Source organism: Juglans microcarpa x Juglans regia, chromosome 8S (assembly GCF_004785595.1).
Source record: "Juglans microcarpa x Juglans regia isolate MS1-56 chromosome 8S, Jm3101_v1.0, whole genome shotgun sequence".
Classification (NCBI taxonomy): domain Eukaryota; kingdom Viridiplantae; phylum Streptophyta; class Magnoliopsida; order Fagales; family Juglandaceae; genus Juglans; species Juglans microcarpa x Juglans regia.
The window spans coordinates 19,248,653-19,256,701 of record NC_054609.1 but is presented as its reverse complement, the minus strand read 5'-3'; the positions used below and the strand labels follow the sequence as shown (position 1 = coordinate 19,256,701).

At 42.0% G+C, this 8,049-nt stretch overlaps 1 long non-coding RNA gene across 1 annotated transcript; it reads left to right on the top strand.

Moving 5' to 3' along the window:
• The first annotated feature begins 1,242 nt into the window (after positions 1 to 1,242).
• LOC121244532 lies at positions 1,243 to 4,948 on the top strand. The gene is made up of 3 exons (XR_005936447.1): positions 1,243 to 1,437; positions 3,261 to 3,272; positions 4,823 to 4,948. It is a non-coding gene; the product is annotated as an uncharacterized LOC121244532 (long non-coding RNA).
• The last annotated feature ends 3,101 nt before the right edge of the window (positions 4,949 to 8,049 follow it).

The following is an 8,049-nucleotide window of genomic DNA, read 5'->3' as shown; positions in this document are numbered from 1 at the left end:
ATAGCTTATACAAGTGAAGGAGGAAGAGGAACTCGGAAGAATTAAATTGAGGAATCTGTGGACTATAAATAGACCGAATGTGGCGACTTCAAGAGCTGTGTGTCGCACGGGTAGAAGATGAGCAAAAACGGCAACACAAGCCGTGGAGGAGAGGAAGGCTAAGGCGCGGACGTGTGGCACGGCAGCTGGACAGCGCAACACGGAGTGCACCACCAGTCAACACGGAGCTGCTCACGGAAAAGGTAGAAGGTGGTGGTGGCCGTGAGGAGCAGCAGCTCAACAGCAAGGCTTCGGAGCCTCCACCAAACGACACAGAGTTGCCATGAGGTGGAGGAAAGGAGGTGGTGGCAAAGGCATGGGTTGCAATACTTGGGAATGATCTAATTGGAGGAGGAAAAGGCTTCGGCAGAATGCTAGGAGAAGAAAAAATCAGAAGGTAGAAAAGAAGTTGGAAGAAAAGAAGAAGGAAGAAGAAAAGCTGCTGCAAGGCGCAAGAAGAAAAGTGATGAAGCCCTAGAGGTCATCCTCCAAAACGGTGCCGTTTGACAAAAAGGAGCTGGGTTCCTAACTTCTGCACGGACTGGGCCCTCTAATCACAAGGCTGGGCTTCAGATGCTACACGGGCTGGGTTCAATAAATGCACGGGCTGGGTTATTGGGTTGGGTTAAACTCATAAGGGTTGGACTAAATCTTTAAAACACACACACACAGCCCAATTAAAATAAATTACCACAACTACACACAAACCCAACCAACAATTATAAAATAAAATAACAACATATATAAAATATCACAAATAACATAATTAAAATAAATAACACATTTAAAATATACGGAAATATAATCACAAGTAAAATTAGAGATCTCACAACCTCCCCCCTTAAAAGAAATTTCGTCCTCGAAATTGCCAAGTTCCTTCATTGATTCCAAGACAAGATACAATACAAAGCTCAAAACAAGCTTGAGAAAGAAAACAAACATTCAAAACTACCCGAACAAGTAAGGGTAAAACTTCCTCATGCTTAACTCTCTCTCCCACAAGAAATCCTGAGCCAAAGGATCTCCCCATGATACCATAACTAAAGGTATCGTCTTGGATCTCAATTGTTACTCTTTTCTATACATGATCTGAGTCGGCACAACTTCATGCGTGAGATCAGGCCAGAGTTGAATGCTTCCTGGGTCAACGATGCATGGCTCTTGTTGTCCAAAACTCTTCTTCAATGACGACATGTGGAAAACATCATGAATCTCTCCAAAATATTCTGGCAAGGCAATACGGTAAGCAACAGGTCCAACCTTTTCTAGAATCTTAAAAGGACCTACATACCTCGGGCTAAGTTTCCCTTTCTTACCAAAACGTTTAAAGCCTTTCATTGGAGAAACTTTGAGGTATACCCAATCACCTTCCTCAAATAATAGATCTCTTCTCCTCGTGTCCGAATAGCTTTTCTGACGACTCTGCGCAGCTGCCATCTTGTCTCTTATAACTTTAACATGATTTCTCATCTCCTGAACAATTTTCGGTCCAAGTAGGTTCCCTTTGCCAACTTCATCCCAAAACAAGGGAGATCTACACTTCCTCCCATAAAGAGCTTTATAAGGGGCCATTTGAATAGTCGCTCGAAAACTGTTATTATAAGCAAACTCTATAAGTGGCAGATGATTTTCTCAACTTCCCTTAAAATCTAAAACACAAGCTCGCAACATATCCTCAAGGGTCTGAATAGTGTGCTCTGATTGACCGTCAGTTTGAGGATGATAAGCACTGCTAAATTTCAACTTGGTGCCCAATGCTGTCTGCAAATTCTTCCAGAAGTGAGACGTGAATTGTGGGTCCCTATCTGACACTATACTCTTGGATATTCCATGAAGACGCACAATTTCCTTGACATATAACTGAGTCAAACTTTCCAAAGTATCAGTGTTAGAAATAGGTAAGAAATGGGCACTCTTGGTCAACCGATCAATAATTATCCAAATTGAATTCTTCCCACTAGGCGTCCTTGGTAGTCCAATTACGAAGTCTATTGCAATGTAGTCCAATTTCCACTCGAGAATAAGGAGGGGTTGAAGATAGCCAACAGGCCTATGATGCTCAGCTTTAACTTGCCGACAAGTTGTATATTTTGCAATAAACAAAGCAATGTCTCTCTTCATTCCTTCCCACCAAAAACTCTTCTTCAAGTCTCGGTACATCTTTGTACTTCCAGAATGAACAGAATAAGGGGCTGCATGGGCCTTAGCCAAGATTCTTTCTTTAAATTCTGAATCTGTAGGAATCACCCTACAATTGCGTAATAAAATAATGTCATCTCTGCTTAGACTGAAATGCGCAGGTCCTTGTGACTTCTTGACACTTTCTTTAATATCTAACAACTTAGAGTCATTTTCCTGTAGAGTCTTCAACTCCATAAAACCAAGAACTCGGATATCATGAATTGAAGTCAATGTCTCTTCCTACTGCGAACTCTCCGCAAGAAGTCTCCTCATACCACAAAGAAGGGAGTCTAACCCTGATGACTTAGCCTCAACAACCAAATAAGACTTCCAACTGAGCGCATCTGTAACCTGATTTGCTTTTCTTGGTGGTACTTAATCTCACTCTGATAATCACTGATTAACTCTAACCATCTCTTCTGTCTCATAATAAGATTTTTCTGCGAGAAGAGATGTTTGAGACTCTTATGATCAGTGTAGATTTCACAAGTCTCCCCATATAAATAGTACCGCCAAGTCTTGAGAGCGAAAACCACAGCTGCTAACTCTAAGTCGTGCGTGGGATAATTCTTCTCATGATTTTTTAATTGGCGGGATGCATATACCACAACTCTTCCCTCCTGCATAAGAACACATCCCAGACCAAATTTGGAAGCATCACTAAAAGTCACAAACAGCTTATGTGGTTCCGGAAGCGCCAAAACAGGTGTTGTAGTTAACCTTTTCTTCAACTCCTGAAAACTCTTCTCGCATTTGTCGGACCAAACAAACTCCACATTTTTCCTGGTAAGAGTAGTAAGAGGTCCAGACAATCGAGCAAAGCCTTCCACAAACTTGCGATAATATCCGGCGAGTCCCAAGAAACTTCAAATTTCGTGCACCGTTGAAGGACGTGGCCATGCCAAGATAGCTTCAATTTTACTTGGATCAACTGTTACGCCATCTCGGGACATGACATGACCAATAAATTTAATCTCCTCCAACCAAAATTCACACTTATTCAGATTTGCATAGAGCTGATGTTCTCTCAACTTACCCAGAACCAATCGAAGGTAACTGGCGTGCTCAACCGGTTCTCGAGAATAGACCAATATATCATCAAAAAAAACTATCACAAAGAATCCTAATAGGGTCGGAATACTCTATTCATTATATCCATAAATGTTGCAGGAGCATTGGCTAATCCAAAAGGCATCACTTTAAACTCATAATGCCCATACCTAGACCTAAAGGCAGTCTTACGTATATCCTGATCCTTTATCCTCAACTGATAGTATCCCGACTTTAAGTCAATCTTAGAAAAAGTAGTTGCACCTTGGAGTTGATCATAAATCATCAATTCGAGGTAAGGGGTACTTATTCTTAATGGTTACCTTATTGAGCTCTCGGTAATCTATACACATTCTAAGGGTACCATCCTTCTTCTTAACAAATAGAATAGGTGCTCCCCATGGTGAATAACTAGGCTGAATAAACCCCTTATCTACCAATTCCTGCAATTGACTTTTCAGCTCTTTTAACTCCGTTGGCGCCATACGGTATGGGGCCTTATGAACTGGTGCCGCACCGGATTCTAGATCGATGGCGAACTCCAAATCACGAACACGTGGCAAGCCGGGTAAATCATCCACAAACACATCAGAGAACTCATTTACAATCGAAATATCTGCTAAAGATTTCTTCTCTGACAGTGCAGACACCACTTGAACAAAGAAGGCATCCGCCCCATTTGCTAAGTCCCTGCTTGCTTGAATGGCAGATATAACTGCAGGTTTCTCCTTTATCTTACTTCTTGCAAACTCTAAATACGCACTTCCAAGTAGTTGGAAACTAACTATCCGACTATGATAATTAATGTTGGCAAAATGCTTATATAACCAATCCATTCCTAAAATAATGTTAAACTCAAGTAATTTAAACATTATCAAATCTGCCTTAAGAGTTATTCCACTAATAACCAAAGGACATCCTAGGGTAACCTTTGAACACCATACAATCTCTCCATTTGGTAATTTCACTATCAAAGACTGCGATAAAGGTTTAAAAACCAGGTTGCACATCCGTGCAAAAGTGGTAGATATGAACGACTAAGATGCTCCCGAATCAAACAAAGTGCAAGCATAAAAATCATACAATCGAACTCTACCTAAAGAGATTAAAACTATTGATGAAATCTATAAATCAAATCACACAGTATAGTAATTTCAAATAACTTGATAGAAATCTATATCTGTGATGACTCCAGCATTTTGGGGTTTTCGGAGCTTCATCATCAACCTCACCAGGGGTCACTAAATACACCCTAGCCTGAACAGTTGGTCTTGAGGTAGTCCTCCCACCACGGTAACCGCCTCAGTTCACCCGAATCATGGTAGGGCAATTGCGAGCAAGATGTCCTATTTGCCCGCATCTGAAACACTGAATCCCAAACAAATGGCACTCGCCTACATGTGACCTATTGCATTTGCCACATATGGCGCTCGTCCTCCCATTCGTACTCCGGTGGCCATCTGCAGTCGGGCCCCAGTCCTGGTAGTAAACTTAGGTGTAGACCCTGAACTACTTCCTTCCCCGAAACTTCTTTTCTTTTGATCGATTGAAGCAGCAACAGGGTCAATAAACTCCCGCTCTGCAATCGTAGCAACCTCCACTAACTGCTGAAAGGTTGGAATTTGCAAACACGCAACCTATCTACGGATCTCTCGCCATAGACCCTCATGAAATCGCTTGATCCGAATCTCTTCTATAGCAATTAAATGTGTAGCAAACTTCCCGAGTTCTATAAACTTCCGGGCATACTACTCGATCATCATCTCCCCTTACACTAAATTGTTAAACTCCCGTGCCTTTTATTTCCTCATAGTGTTCGTGAAGAAACGATCATTGAATTCCTTTTTAAAACGCGGCCAGGATACCGCTGCAATTGATCCTAACTCCATTTCCAGAAGCTCCCGCTTGGTCCCCCACCAAGTAGTCGCATAACCTTGCAACAGGTAACTTGCGTATAACACTTTCTGAGTTTCAATACACCCACAGATCTCGAATGTCTTTTCAAGATCACTGATCCACCTCCCAGCACGAAGTGGATCCTCTTGTCCAGAAAAAGCAGGGGTTCTATGAGCTAAAAATCGTTCATACGAACAACCGTTCTATTGCTCCCTTTGTGGAGGAAAATTCTGTTGAAAAAATTCTGTCATACGAGTTAAGGCTCCAGCCATAGCGAGATTCCCATCAATACGAGACAAGTCATCCTCAGGTTCAGGATGTGGTTGTCCTGATCGGACCATCTTTTTGATAAAATACGTCTTTTAAAACCTGTTATTTAATAAACAACTTCAAATACGATAAATTTTTTTTTGGTACAGCATCTAGGTATTTTTACGGTTTTACCCAGAGCCAGACCGCTCTGATACCACTTGTGGCGCCCTTGACACCCACGTGTTATTTTTGTGGAGTTCGTGACACCAGGATGATGACTACACGGATCACGCACCCCAACGACCAGTGCTTAGAGTGGGTAAAATATGCAATACGTGTACAAAATAATATTCACAGCGGAGAAATAAAAAAGGGTCTTTCATTATTAAGTACCAGAATTGTTCAAAAACAGTAAAATATTATTACAAGATTTAAACAGTTATCCGACAGATAAAATAAAGACAAGAAAAAATATAAGGGAAACAAATCTCATAACGCTGATCAACATATCAGCAACTCAAACCTCCGGCGGAGCTTATCCCTCGGGTTCATACTCAGGCTCTGTGTCAGACTCTATGGCACCATAAGACGGAACCGTAGAGTAAAACACCACAATAAGATTATGACATCTCAGAAAGTAATTAATCAAAACAACATCCAAGAGACTTAAAACATATTAATATAATCACACGTCTCCATACGGACAAATATGCAGAAAAACAAACCACATTCTTTTTCCCAAAAACACACTTCTAGTACTCACGCCAAAAATCTCATTTTTGGCCCAATCATAATCATTATTACAAAATTACGCATGCACCACGGTCTCTCCTATGGACCGTCCGCATACCCTGGCTCTCATCGTCACATCACGATTAACGTCCGTGCATGAGACTTCATAACGAGCGATGCCCAGTTCCGTGCTCAGCACATACATGGCCAAGCATCCTCTAACCTCGCCAGCCAAAAGGTCACGGAATCGGTACGAGAGCGTTACCGTCTCGTCTGTTCCCATCGTCACCCTGTGACAACTCAGGGGACGTCACCTCAGTCTGTTACCCTCCCGAGTGACCAAAGTAGTTCCACCGAGATAATGCCCCATCTCGGCTTGGGGATCATGATACATACGCACCCACATAATTCAGTCTCATTTTCCAAAACAGACAACGTGACCTCAAAGCACAATTTATTTAAGACGATAAATGTGCATGACAACAATTTATTGGATGAAATATTAAATAACTCATTTACATAAAATAGCCCTCCATTTACAACTATACAGTTTCACAACACCACGTGTAATTCCGTCCTCCAATCCGGCCCAAGGCCCAACACCAAAACCAACTGCAATCACAACCCAACACTTCAATGGCCCAAGGCCCAATTTCCAACAAACCAACAGTTTACAATTAAATAGTAGTTATAAAGCCAATTTAAGTTGCGATGAAAAATTACATACAAGGAAAGGGAATAAATCTAGAAGATCAAGCAAAAGGGGGGTTGCTCAAGGTGGCGGCACAACGGCGGCACACGGCGGTTCAGTGCCCAAAAAGAGCCCTCAACTCACGGGTTGGCTAAATTACAAGTGGATGGAAAACTTAACTCACTACAGACCAATAATTTAACCAAGAATCGAGTGAAACTCACAGTTTTAGAACCAAACAGAGCTCGGCAAAACTTCACAAGCTCACGAATTAACAACCAAAATTCACAACACAATAATCTAAAAACTTTGAAATGAAAATAGCTTAGACAAGTGAAGGAGGAAGAGGAACTCAGAAGAATTAAATTGAGGAATCTGTGGACTATAAATAAACCGAATGTGGCGGTTTGAAGAGCTGTGTGTCGCACGGGTAGAAGATGAGCAAAAACGGCAGCATAAGCCGTGGAGGAGAGGAAGGCTAAGGTGCGAACGTGTGGCACGGCAGCTGGACAGCGCAACACGGAGTGCACCACCAGTCAACACGGAGCTGCTCACGGAAAAGGTGGAAGGTGGTGGTGGCCGTGAGGAGCAGCAGCTCGACAACAAGGCTTCGGAGCCTCCACCGAATGACACAAAGCTGCCATGAGGTGGAGGAAAGGAGGTGGTGGCAAAGGCACGGGTTGCAATACTTGGCAATGATCTAATTGGAGGAGGAAAAAGCTTTGGCAGAATGCTAGGAGAAGAAGAAATCAGAAGGTAGAAAAGAAGATGGAAGAAAAGAAGAAGCAAGAAGAAAAGTTGCTGCACGGTGTAAGAAGAAAAGTGATGAAGCCCTAGAGGTCATCCTCCAAAACGGCGCCGTTTGACAAAAAGGAGCTGGGTTCCTAACTTCCGCACGGGCTGGTAATCACAAGGCTGGGCTTCAGATGCTACACGGGCTGGGTTCAATAAACGCACGGGCTGGGTTATTCACACGGGTTGGGTTAAACTCATAAGGGTTGGGCTGGATCTTGAAAACACACACACACAGCCCAATTAAAATAAATTACCACAACTACACACAAATCCAACCAACAATTATAAAATAAAATAACCACATAGATAAAATATCATAAATAACATAATTAAAATAAATAACACATTTAAAATATATGGAAATATAATCACAAGTAAAATTAGAGATCTCACACTGAGGCTAAGTTCATGGG